This window comes from Sinocyclocheilus anshuiensis, unplaced genomic scaffold, assembly GCF_001515605.1.
Source record: "Sinocyclocheilus anshuiensis isolate Anshui unplaced genomic scaffold, SAMN03320099.WGS_v1.1 scaffold2584, whole genome shotgun sequence".
Taxonomy (NCBI): Eukaryota; Metazoa; Chordata; class Actinopteri; order Cypriniformes; family Cyprinidae; genus Sinocyclocheilus; species Sinocyclocheilus anshuiensis.
Genome location: NW_015541360.1, coordinates 126,775 through 136,602, shown reverse-complemented (window position 1 = coordinate 136,602; position 9,828 = coordinate 126,775). Strand labels below are relative to the sequence as shown.

Sequence of the window (9,828 nt, the reverse complement as noted above, 5' to 3'; positions counted from 1 at the left end):
CAAAAGGCTTGGAAATTTCCAGAGCACAGACCTGTTTCTGAACAGCGCTTCACCTCTCGCAGCCTGTCACGCAGCACATGGCTCTCAGTGTGTTTACACAGGGCCTGATTTAGTATGATGCAGCACTGATCCAAACAATAGCTGATTATGTGACTCACGAACTCAAAAACATGCTTAGTCATTGACTTACGCAAAGCATGCATGTGATATAAAGCTTATCAGGAGCCAAGATTCAAAGTAGTTTTGATTAATGTCTTTTGAAGCAAACATCAGCATTTGGGTTTCTTGAGAATGCAAAATAGGTGAAACAAAAGCCAACATATAAAGCGTTCACAATCCATTTCATTTCTGAAATAGGCTGTAATGCATTTGGATGAATCAGGATATTCATCTAAAAAAAACAGTGTTGGACAGGACTTGATTTTATCCTGTTGTATTTTCAGTTTGTCCTTTCACTTTAATTTTTCACTCTAGTGACTATATTGATATTTTTTATATTTTTAGTGTATATACATACATATATACACACACACACACATATATACATACATACATGTATATATATATGTGTGTGTGTATACAGTATATACATATATATATATATATATATATATATATGCCTATATATAATTTTTTTTTTAAGATTTGTTTGTGCTGCCGTAGTGTACAAAAGTTTGAAATCATTAAAAATGTTTTAATGTTTCTGAAAGACGTCTCTTTACCTCACAGAGGCTCCGTTCATTTACAGTAAAAACAGGAAATTTGTGAAATGGTATTGATTCTAAATAGCTCATTTATTTTTAGTATTTTATAGCTTTTAGGTTTTTCTTTTATTTTTAGTATTTTTGTGCTGCCTTACAAAGTTTGAAATCATTATGATTTTTTCATATTTTTAAAAGATGTCTCTTGTCCTCACATAGGCTGTTTATTTAAAAAAAAAAATTAAATGCTGTAAAAACAGGAAAATTGTGAAATATTATTATGATTCAAAATGGCTGTTTTCTATTGATTTCCGCTTCGGATTAAAAAAATTAAAACAAGGTAATTGCAATGTTTTATCTTTCTCACCATTCTCCGTTTATATTTTGCAATTCTGAAAAGTTCTCTCACAATTCTGAGCATCTCACAATTGTTTTTTTTTTCCGCCAAGGAATAAAAAATAAAAATGTAATAGCAACTTTTTATCTCATAAATCAGACTTTTTTCCCTCATAATTCAAAGTTCATATCTCACAATTCTGACTTTTTTCTTGCAATTGTGAATTTGTATCTTGCAATTTTTACTTTTTTCTCAGAATTCTGAGTTTATATCTTGCAATTCAGAGTTTTTTCTCACAACTCTTTTTTATCTTTTTTATGTCACTTTTGATCAATTTAATGCATGCTTTCTGAAAAAAAAAAGTCTTTCTTTTTAAAAAATCTTACAGATTTTTAGTTGGCTGACTATGCACACAATCACTTATTTAACACATTTAATCAACATTCCACCATCATTTCCTATTAATTGTGAGTGTAGTTTGACAAGCTCTGTCAGTCGTGGTGAAGCATATCAGCAGTCATATCAAGCTCTTCAGCAGTGAACCCGCCAGCGAGTGACATTTTTAGATGTTTGGCACATACGGCCCTGTTTAAAACCATGTTTCTTCAACTCAACAGCTGATTCCAATCCAAGGCATTTGCTTCCCCGAGCCTCGTTTCCAAATGTTGAACGAGGGCAGGCAAGTTCACACAGACCTCTCTTTTCAAAGCCGTCCTGTTCTCTGTCAAACATTGCGTGGCAACATCAAACGCTCTGGCCGGTCAGATACTTTTGTGTTTTTTTTAGCAGCTTTGTGGGAGGATAATTGGGGGCAGGCCTCTGCAAAGCTGCCGGATATGTGGAGCATTTCTCTTCCAGGCTTTTTCAGAGGGGGTTGAGTGTAAAGCATACTTCGTCGGGCTCCTCCTCTCCATCACTGGAAGCCTCGAGTCATTCCTCAGCCAAACGGGGCCCCGGTAATAAACATCGCACTGACACGTGATATCTGGCCCCTGCTTGTTGAATTTGGTGTGTTTTGGTAGGTTCAACAAACCCACCGCAGCCTCAAACACACAAGCATGCATCCTGCCCTCTCCCGGCATCTCCTCTTTTGTGTGTCACTCTTTTTTTTGTTTTTTGTTGAAAAAAATACCTTCTCATCGGTTTGGCAATAACTCAAAGAATCTCACTTGTGGAGAAATCGTGGAAAAGTAAGGATATTGAGTGTGAAAGCTTGCTGCTGCTGCTGCTGCAAAAAAAGATTTTCTTACTTTCTTTCTTGGTATTTTCCTCTTTTCCCATTACAAATATCTAAAAATTCTTAAATCAAAATACATTTATTTGAGAAGGAAAATTAAGATTGGAATTTTTTTTTTTAATGTATAATGTATCAAAATTAAGTGAGTTTATACATTACCATTCCAATATTTGGAATTAAGATTTTTTAATGTTTTTGAAAGAAGTGTCTTATTCACTTGTCTGTATTTATTTGATCGAAAATACAGTAAAAATTGTTAAATATTATACAATTTAAAATAAATATTTTCTAAGTTAATATATGTTAAAATGTAATTTATTTCTGTGATCAAAGCTGTGTTTTCAGCGTCATTACTCCAGTCTTCAGTGTCACATGATCTTCAGAAATCATTCTAATATGCTGATTTGCTGCTCAAAAGACATTTCTGGTTATTATCAATTTTGAAAACAGTTGTGCTGCACGATATTTTTGTGGAAACGGTGATATGTTTTATTTTTCAGGATTCTTTGGTGAATAGAAAGTTCAAAAGAACAGCATTTATTTGAAACAGAAATCTTTTGTAACATTAGAAATGTCTTTGCTGTCAATTTAGATCAATTTAATGCGTCCTTGCTGAACAAACGTATTACTTACCCAGAAAAATATGAAGCAGCACAACTGTTTTCAACATTGATAATAATCAGAAATCTTTCTTGAGCAGCAATCAGCATATTAGAATGATTTCTGAAGATCATGTGACACTGAAGACTGGAGTAATGATGCTGAAAATACAGGAATAAATTACAATAAATTACTGTATCTTTTTTAACTTGAACAAAATAAACTGTTCATTGTTGTTTTTGTCTCTGCAGATGTTGGTCAGACTCGTCTCGCGGTTCGTCCCTCCTCTCGCTCGGTTCAGTGCCAGTGCTTTTGTTTTTCCAGAGCTCCATCTCTCCAACAGGAGGGTCATCGGCTGGTCAGGTCCAAATGAGAAATAGTTGGCTCGTTCCGCTGGCGGCCACTCAAATCCAGCCTTTTACTGTTTCTCCCACAGCGAGAGTCTCCTGTGAACGATGCCAAATCTGGAGAGTGGGTAAGCATTCACTCGGGGCCTTTTCATTTCAACCCGCCGCTGCATTCTTGGCTTTTTTTTTCTCTCATCCATTCACACCATAGAGTTTGGTGTCAAAGTTTGTTGGTGTGAAGGTGTATTTTTGAACTCTGGTACTGCAGAAATCAGTATTTCCATCTTGTTTTTCAGTCTACTGGGATTAATCTGCATGTCTTTTAATATACATATGAACAAAATAGCTGCTTTTGATGATTCATTCAATATTGTTTCATTTGGATGGTCTATGCCAATGGGGTGTCATGACTAGAGCAGGGATACCCAACCTTTTTTCCATCAACCCCTTTTTACATAAAATATTTAGCTGAACACATTAACATATTCACAGTTTCTGATATTGGTTAGCTACATGACATCCAGGTAAACAAGTCTTTTTTTTTTTTTTTTTTAGTAAGTGTTTTATTTTATTGATTTTATTTTTAAAATCAGTGTAATTTCACATTTTTATGATTTAATTAATTATTCGTTTTTCATAAACTCGAATAACTAGTGAGTGTTGATTTTTTTTTTTTATTGAACAATTTGTTGAATGCTATGCAAGCCCATTTCCGCCACTGAATAAAAAATAACAAAGGTAATTGCGATTTTTTATCTCTCAATTCTGACTTTTTTTCTCGAAAACTCATAATTCTGAGAACATATCAGTCTTTTTTACCCCTTAGAACTGGATATATATTTATATCTCACATTTTTATGGTTTAACTAACTATTGCATTTTTTTTATAATTATTTTTCAAAATCTAAAAGCGAACAATAAAGCTTCCTATAATTATACACACTTATAGTCAATCGATTTGGGACAATACCACTTACTAGAAAGTATCATGTCGTGTGTGTGTGTATTTGTATAAATACTTTCCGTACCCACTGTATGTGCGTACTGTGCATATTTATTATGCATATATAAATACACACACATGCACGTATATATTTAAGAAAATATGTTACGTTTATATATTAAACATATTTATATACGATATAATTTATATGAATACAAATATATGCATGTAAATACATGTAAATATTTTCAAAATATATGCTGTATATGTGTTTCTTTATATATAAATAATAAATATACACAGAACACACACATATATTATGTAAACAAAAACTTTTATTTTGGATGCGATTTAACGTGATTAATCGTTTGACAGCCCTAATATATACACACACACACACACACACACACACACACACACGACATGATACTTTCTAGTTAGTGGTATAGTGGAATGTGCCCCTTTGCCCTAAAATGCTTGCTTGAAGTTAAGATTAATATTTCAATAAATTCACAACATATTTGCATGTTCACTGAAGTATGTTAATGATTACATTAGGCCTTCATTACAGTAAACAAATAAAATATTTCATATTTTAAATGTTTTATTTTGATTGGTTTTATTTTAAAATTATTTATTTAAAATTTAACTTTATTATTTCACTAATTATTCTTTATTCTTTTTTTTTTTTTTATCTGGACATGAAAAAAAAGACTTGTATTTTAGCAAAAGTTTGAAGTAAAAACTTCTTAGTGATGGATTTGTTTCAGCTTTTGTCTTCTCCAGATGTTAACTGATGGACTGGAGTGCTGTGGATTACTTGTGGATTATTATGATGTTTTTATCAGCTGTTTGGACTCTCATTCTGACGGCACCCATTCACTGCAGAGCATCCATTGCTGAGACACTGATGCAATGCTACATTTCTCCAAATCTGATGAAGAAACAAACTCATCCACATCTTGGATGGCCTGAGGGTGAGTCAATTTTCAGCATATTTTCATTTTCGGCTGAACTATTCCTTTAAGGCCTGATACCAAATATCTTTGTGTTGGCACACAGTCGGTAACACTAAGTGTGAACCGTAAAAATAACACTCACAAAGGTGGTGCGACTCTAGTGAATCCACCCCTTATTCTGTGTTTCACCCCGTTTCGTTCACCTCATGGCCCCTGGATCCATATAGATTCATGACACGGTCCAGTTTCTCGCTGGCAAGTTGTTTATTTTGGTTTCCGAAGGCCTGTAAGCAGCGATTGATTGATGGAGGTGGAGGTGAAGCGTGCTCTCAGAAGGCTGTCGCTGTTAAGCTGCTTAGTCTGATAGGCTGGACGCCGTGAAGCCCCTGTAAGCCGAGGCAATAAAAGTCGATTGTGTGGGTTATTGTGAAAGTCCCAGACGCTAGTGAATGAGCTGCAGGACTCCAGCACACCTGTCACTATTAATACTGTCTCAGTGGTAGTCCAGCCAGACACATTCACCTTCAGTAATACGATACTCCAGAGAAATAACCTGCCCTTCAAATAAACCGGCCCATTCGGCAGTCGCTTCACGTTCCTGTGTGGCATTTCTGCGCAGATATTTGCTCAAATGATGTAGATTGATACTGAAAATCCAGATATCCTGCTGATTCTACCTACCTTTTAGGTGGTTTATAAAACGTACAACCTCTGACATGAAAGAAATATAAAGCTGAACTCAACATGAAACGGCATTCTGTGAAACTGAATATTTAATGAGAAAACAAATGACAAGTGGTTAAATAATTTTAAAAAAGTAGTAAATAAAACAAAGATTATGAAAGTATGTTTTACAAGAAAATACTATTTCAGTGTGTTTTCTTCAAAATGTTACATTTAATTCAGTGTGTTACTGCTTGGAAAATATTAAAATAAATTAAATTAAATTAAATTAAAAGGAATTATGTAATAAATTAATTATTTAATTATTAATTTATAATAAATATTATTATAATTTAGACATAATATTTCAATAAATATTAGTATTATAATAAATTAAAATAATTGTCTGACATTAATGGACAGAAAAATAGCGAAAAGGGGATTTAGATGAGTTTGAAAGAGTTTGCATGAAAAAATGGTGTGTGTGTGTGTGCTTGGAAAATATGAAAATAAATCAATTAAAATGAATTATTTATAATAAATAAATTAATATTTAATTATTCATTTATAATAAATATTTGAATTATTTATAAATTATATTTTAATAATATTAATATTATAGTAAATTAAAATAATTGTCTGACATTAAAAAAGTACAGAAAAATTGTGAAAAAGGAATTGAGAGATGAGTTTAAAAAAGAGCTTGCATGAGAAATGGGTTCAAAATTTCACATTTAATTCAATGTGTTACTAGCCATTTCTTTGTAATTATTTATTAAATGCACTGTCAATTTCAGAGTGAACATAGTTTCAAAGTAAATCCTAAACCAGTTTTTTAAGTTACTGCACTTTGATGAAAGATTATGATGACAAGCGTTTTAATTTGGAATAACATGCACCAAAAGGTCATTCGCAGTAAGACCAGGAATATGCAAAATAGAGTCTGTTTTGATTTCATGTTCACTTTAAAGGTGCACTAAGTAGTTTGTTTTACTTCCTAAAGAAATGACATCTTTCTTGTTCCTTGACAGGTTTCTGGAGATTCGATTTCTGTCTTGGAGGATCTGGTTTGATGTGACTGGAGTCTTTGAGTTTCTCCGCACTAATTGCATCATGTTTTCAATCAGAGTTATTTTTTTCCCCCAACAACAGATGCAATGCCAGTAAGCAGTTACATAACCAGATTTGACAAAACAGGCCTCTCTTGGTCAAAGATGGCGCCGACGCTAATCAGACAGGTAACACAAACAGACACGCAGAATTGAACACACGGATCCATGAACCGTGACAGATTCTCTTACTGTCTCTGTTTCTCATCCCGATGCTTCCTCCACCCTTCAGGTTTCTTCAGATAGATCAGGGACTGTTGGTTGTCTTAGTCAGACTTTAGACTATCACCGCAATGCCTGGTCCAAATTAAAACTTATTGTGGTCAGTGACCGCCTACTTTGATAGGAAACGACTGTTTGATTGACATGTATGGCAACCAATCACAGTTCATTCTGTTTTGATGTGCCATTTAGGAGCATATTTATATGATTCCAATAAACCTGCTTGAAAATGTTCAAATAAGTAATAAATTAAATGAAAATTATTTATAATAATTTAATTTATATGTAATTATTATTTTATAATACATTAATAAATATTAATATTATAATAACATTTGGTAAAATAACACAGAAAACACCAAAAATAAATAAATAGAGAAAATACATTGGGATTAGAATTTTAAAGGTCTAAAAGTCACGGCTGCAGAGAAAAGTACTAAACGAAGAGGTCAAGAGTTTGAAAGAGTTTACATGAGAAATGGAGCGTGTGGGTTGTCATTGATTCTCTGTTGGCAGCGCCGGGCCCTTCCTTGACTCCCACTGCCGTTCACAAACTGGTGAGCTGGCAGCTTTAACAATGTGCCCAGTGTAGACGGACAGCAGACAGTGACTCGCCAGACTGAAGCATGTTTGACCTGCAGCCCCCCGTCACACCATGGCAAAGACCTCATTCAGACGCTAATATAATGACTCACTTCACACATAAACATACAGCATCAGCAGAAAACTTACACCATTACACTTCTAATAAACTTGTATTTAAATAGTATCGCACTGACAATCAAGTTCTTTGTGTCAGATGTTTGTACTAAAATATATGCCATTGTAGGAGAAAGTATAAAATAATAAGAGTGCTGTAGCATCTCTAAACTTTTTTGATCCACATCAAATGTTGAGTACTGTATATATATATTATATGGTTACTTTAGTTAAACCATGGTAACCAATCACAAATTAATTGGCATTTGTAGTAAAACTGTGGTTATGCAAACAAAAAAAAACCAACAACAACGACTTGGTTACACTTTTACCAGGCCTATTGTTAATTTTCTTAAGGGATTTCTATTGTATATTCCTTCTTTCTTTTTTTTTTTTGTTTGTTTGTTTGTTTTGTTTTTATAATTGTATTGCCTTAATGGTTTGATGTTTTGTACTGTTTCATAAAAAAAAAGAAATCAGAAAAAAATAGCGATACGTGCTCTGAAGTTCTGAATCAAACGATTCGCTAACCCGCTCCAAAGTTCTGATCGGAATCAAATGATTCGCTATGTTTACTAATGTTTCTTAATGACCTTTTATTGTTTCAAAGTGTTATATGTAGCTGAATCTAAAATGACAGTAATTTGGCCATTCAAGTCTTTACTGTTATTGTGTATTGTTACATGAATCCATAGCAGAATATTGACCGTAAAGTAGTTTGTATATATGAATCCCACAGCAGAAGCCTCAGGGGTTTGCCATACAATATTTCAGTCTCTTTGCTCTTTGGCCTCTTCATTATTGCGCAGACAAGCGTTCAATCCTACCGGGATGAACTGACCCTTGATCATATACATATGTATGTCACAAACCCAGCGTTTACCTCATGCTGCACTTGTGTGAGTTGCCTAGTGATTTTCAGACAAAGGAAATCCCAGTTATCAGTGCCGTCCTCCCCCTGCAGCTCCTCTCCAAAGCGTGTCAGGTTGACGAGCCGATCGATGGCTCCTGAAATCAATAGGCTTATTAAAGCTGCGCTCGAGTGAGGAACAAAGCTGATTATCCCGACTCTCAAACTCCCGTCTCAGATCGGCCTGACGGGCAGGAGAGGTCACGAGCAGATGTCACAGGTCACGGCGAGCTGCGAATGATTGCCACAGAGAGCCATGTGACCCGGCATAAAAATTCAATTAGAGTGCGGCGGTTACAAGTTCTTGGAAACCGTCTCGAAGGGATGTGAGTCACAGTGTGAAGTGCAAAACCCTTGGAAAATGCTTTTATTCACCGATATGAAGCTCCTGTAAGTCTAGCCAAGAAAATGCATACTTTGTTCTAATTAAACGGCTGTTTTTCCTGCCAAAAATACATCTGTCAGTGTGCACGCATTGTAAATTATGCACAAATGTTTATATTAGGTCCCTGATGAGGCCTGTCTACTAACCCGAAATCTCTTTGCTTTTTTCTCAGGACATTTTCTGCAACTTCTGCCAAACCCATTTGACCTAAAGTACCCCTGATATTTTTAAGGTAATATTTCAATCGTTTAATCATCTATTTTAGTAAATGTGTTTTGAAATGTGATATTTTTTGTTTGTTTGATTGTGTTTTTATTTTTTAATTGATATATTTTTATGATTTATTTAATTATTAGCCTTTCATCAACGTACTAACCAACCCCAGTTTGGGAAACTCTAGTTATTATTTTTATTCTTAATATTTACTTAAAATACTCCTTAATATCTTAATAAGTTAATGATTTATTGATAAGTATGTTGGTTTTATTTTATTTTTTATTATGTTTTGGTTTGTTAATTAGTTTTTTTGTTTGTTTTAATTTTACGTTTTTATTATGTAATAATTATTAGCTTTTAATCAACTCGTGAACCCCAGTTTGGGAAACCCTGCTATAAGGTTTTTATTTTATTTTATTAATATTACTTTATATTTTAGAACTAGAGTTTTATAAACTCCAGTTCTTATTTTTATTATTAATATTTACTTAAAATACCCG

The 9,828-nt window shown here is 33.7% G+C and overlaps 1 long non-coding RNA gene across 1 annotated transcript; it reads left to right on the top strand.

Moving 5' to 3' along the window:
- The first annotated feature begins 2,170 nt into the window (after positions 1 to 2,170).
- Positions 2,171 to 9,330, top strand: LOC107690810 (uncharacterized). Its single transcript, XR_001634490.1, has 3 exons — positions 2,171 to 2,228; positions 3,127 to 3,350; positions 9,285 to 9,330. It is a non-coding gene; the product is annotated as an uncharacterized LOC107690810 (long non-coding RNA).
- Positions 9,331 to 9,828: the final 498 nt, after the last annotated feature.